The sequence below is a fragment of the Hyposmocoma kahamanoa genome, unplaced genomic scaffold, assembly GCF_003589595.1.
Source record: "Hyposmocoma kahamanoa isolate Upper Pololo Valley unplaced genomic scaffold, ASM358959v1 100021, whole genome shotgun sequence".
Lineage (NCBI taxonomy): Eukaryota > Metazoa > Arthropoda > Insecta > Lepidoptera > Cosmopterigidae > Hyposmocoma > Hyposmocoma kahamanoa.
Window position 1 is genome coordinate 6,602,864 of NW_020653200.1, and position 3,992 is coordinate 6,606,855.

A 3,992-nucleotide genomic window follows, 5' to 3' on the forward strand; every position below is an offset into this window, starting at 1 on the left:
TTGTACCCCTATCCTTTCAACATCATCATAATTTCAGCCGAAAGACGTCCACTGCTGGACATAGACCTTCCCCAAGAGTCGCCACAACATCATTTCATTTAAATTAAATTCCATAAATTGCTCTTTCGCCATTAAACATTAATTACATTAAACATTAACATTAATAAAATTAGTCTTCTAACAAATGAGTACCAATTGACGACGACGAATTCGATGCTAAAGCATCCAAATATCGACCTGAAAATGTTGTCACAATGATTAATGACAAGATATCAGAAATTAATATTGATATATTTCACAGACATACATCTATATGTCTGTGATATATTTGCTGAAATGCTTGACATTGAAACTTTAACGAGTGATGTCAAATTGATAGTGGACTATATTTCAGGTTAGTTTGCAAGAAAATTGGAAAACATTTTGAAATGCGTAGAGTGCATAAACTCCTAGTTACGTCCCAGAAAATGAGATTTCAGAAATTAATTTCAATCAAAAACATGTGTGTTATGTCAATCACCACACCATCGAGTATATAACCCGATGCTCCACACAAAGTATGTTCATTTCCAATCTGAACACAGCGTTAAAAAAATTTAAGAGTTTACTTGATGTTTTATGTAAATATATTTTTTTAAATATGATTTTTTTAAATTCTGTGTTTTGTCAGGCGAGAAATGATTGTTTAGTTTATGATAAACATGCATAAACATAAATATGTAGGTAACAAATCTGTTTATATAAGTTTTCCACCTACAGTACAAACAGTCATCTACCAAATCCATGACTTTATTTACTGCCAACAATGTACGTACTTGCACTTATAATCTATTACCGGATTTTATGCGTCTTTATTGCACTCGCTACAGAAATAAATTACTATCTCTATCTTCAATTAGAGTTACTAATTGAAGATAGAGATAGTAATTTATTTCTTTACTTATGAAAATAAACAGAAATATAAATAAAATATAGTAATAATGTAAATATTTTTGGTAAATTACGCGTGATTTGTGATTCCTTGTGTTTCATTTACTTTAACATTGTAATTAGTGCACTTTCTAAATACACAGTCAGATGACAACACGTCTTGTCATCTAGCACTTTATTCTTATCAAAATTATCATGGACGTCACTGAATACTGTCGAAAACGTCTTTTTGGGCAATCAGAGTAATCACAGAGCCAAATATGTGGCACTGTTAGTGAATAATTTGTTACACGCATGAACAAAGAATATGGATGCGGAATTTCGCTAGAAATTAATTTTCTCTATTATTATTTCTCTTTTTATCCCTTTGAATCTTGGAACTCACAAGTGACGAATAGAGAAGGAGATTTCACTAGGATATGAAATGGATTAAGGAATAATATAAGGGTCGTTAGAATGTCGCTAAGTAGGTAAGTGGATTGTAACTGCTGGATTGTAACGTAAGAAGATTCATCTCAATATAAAAGTAAAAGTTAAAAAAATACCTGTTTATTTTGTGAACAATGTTTATGTTTACATTTATATTTTATGTATAAGCTGCAATATAGGTTTCTGTTAGAATTTATATCGTAGGTATTCCTGATTTTTTTTTTAAACAACTTATTACTTATTATTTACTTTTCATTTATTTTACAAACAGTCGTATGTAAAAAAATTATACGTGTGCCGGAATTATAGAAGTGCCGGAGGTAAAGTTGTCAAAATTGGTTTTTTGTCATTTTTCAATATATGGCCGACATACAAGCGTTTTTTGGCGGCAGACAAAAATTTGCTCTATTTCGACGGACAATCGGCACGTGAAGGTCTCCATGGGCGTTTAATAATAATTTGTGATGAATATTCATGTTATGCCATTTTTCAATATGGCTGCCATATAAACTATATTCAAAATTTGCTAAACCGACTGAAAATGGCACGGCATGTTTCAATCATAATCTGGGGTAAATATTTTGTTTCCGCCGTTTGTCAATTTAACCGTTATATAAGTGGTTTTTTTTACCTGAAAAGATTTCTAGGATTGTCTAATAATCAAAAAGTGGTCAAAATATATTCAATGTTTTTTTGAAAGAGTTATTTAAATTTTTAAAAACAGTCTTAAGCGCCGAGGCCGTAGGCCGAAGTCCAGCGGAGGGCGAAGCCCGAAGCGTCTGCACGCCACCGTACGTAGGTGGCACACGGAAGCTCTATTACGAGTACAAGATCTCACAATGTATTGTTCAAATGTAAGGCATGTGGTGGAAATGAGGTGCCTATAGTCCATCTGTTTAGGTACTTAAATAAATGTAAACAATCTTAAGATGTCTATTTAATGAAATATACATTTATAAAATGATTTCCCCTTACCTTCAAATACAAAATACAAGTACTTAGCTTCATATGAAATTGCATGTCTATTTTTATACCTATTGATTTGTAAAGCATGTGTTTCAATAAAAAGATGTATCAAGATTGTTTACATTTAGTTAAGTACCTAAATAAATGGACTATAGAGCGTTGTTGTCTCTCGACCGTCTTTCTGTTAGATTCTTTTTTCTTAAAAACTATACCAAAGAGAAGTATTTCGGGAAAAAAAGCCACACAATCACACCAATTCTGGTCTCAAATTAGGGAATTTGCTGCACTATCAATACCAGAATAACGATAACTCTGAGGTCAATACCCAGAAAGCCCATAACAGAACCAATTAGAAATATTCGTTTCCTAAATTGGCCCAAGTCGAACCCGGAACCTTCTCATCAAGCGCCCATAGTATTAACCGCTTTACCACCGAAGAGCATAAGCACACCCCGTAATCTAAACCCGACCACACGCCGCAGGCCAAACTCGACCCTACCGTAGGTGGGGTACAGGGTTCGTTAATTATAAAATCACAGAAATAGTACGAAACAGAATAAAAATAACTAAAAAAAAATAAACCTTTTCATAATAAAATATTAGCAGAGGAAACTAATCAGAACCTCTAAGCGTGTTCAAAGCTGCGCTACTCTACAAATTATCAAGTATTTTTCATGCGTATAAACACTCAGTGATTGCAAGCTGTAGGTTTGATATTTTAACAATAAAGCATTCCATACGACAAGCAAAGTTTAACTCACCATTCTTTAAATTCCTCCACTAATACCCTCACAACTATTTTTGAGAATGTTTACTTTTCGACGGTGAAACTAAAGTAACTCTCGTCTCATTCAGTTTTTGGCGCGCGGTGTGGATGATGGATGATGGATGGACTTCAGAGGATGGAAAAAAATAATTTACATTGACCCTATGCACATATTTTAACAGTTCGTACTACATTTTTATTCGAACTGACAGCGCAAACCGTTTGTTCTAAGTTGCCCCTGTTCAAAGGTTCCTTCGCCACTAGTGCGATTTCGGTGCACCGGTAATTTCATTATCTATAATTCGACCACTGACGAATAGGACGAATACAAGCACTGCTACTATCAGAAAAAAATACGAAATTCAATACATATTTAAAATTCCTTTCAATCCTAGCCTTTGAAATAAAACAAATTATTTTATTTTGTAAGAAGCGCAATCGTAGACTTATTGTAAATTTGTAATAAAACATAATCTTCTTTGAATAAAACATAATTTATTACAGAAAAATACTCTCAATCCAAGCTGTATGATGATTGAATTCCTTTGCCTTTGCATTAAAAAAAAATGATAGTGTTACTATTTAAAAAAAGATAAATGATAGTGCTACCTTTTTAAAATGACAAAACCCAAACACTTCATTTAAATAATTTGTATTTGTAAAATACATCTCTTTTGAAATGAACATGAACATAATATATGGTTTTCTTTGTTGTTTCAACTCAAAAACTCTGTCACCTTACTTCATGTCAACAAGCTGCAATGGCCACTTTCATTTTTTGAGTGCTTTATAATAGAAGAAAAATCAAATCTTTATGATTGTTTTCCGCGTTTAGACAAAAAAATAAGACAAAATTTAAAATTCCACATTAATATCTTGAATAGGTAACTGGACAATATTT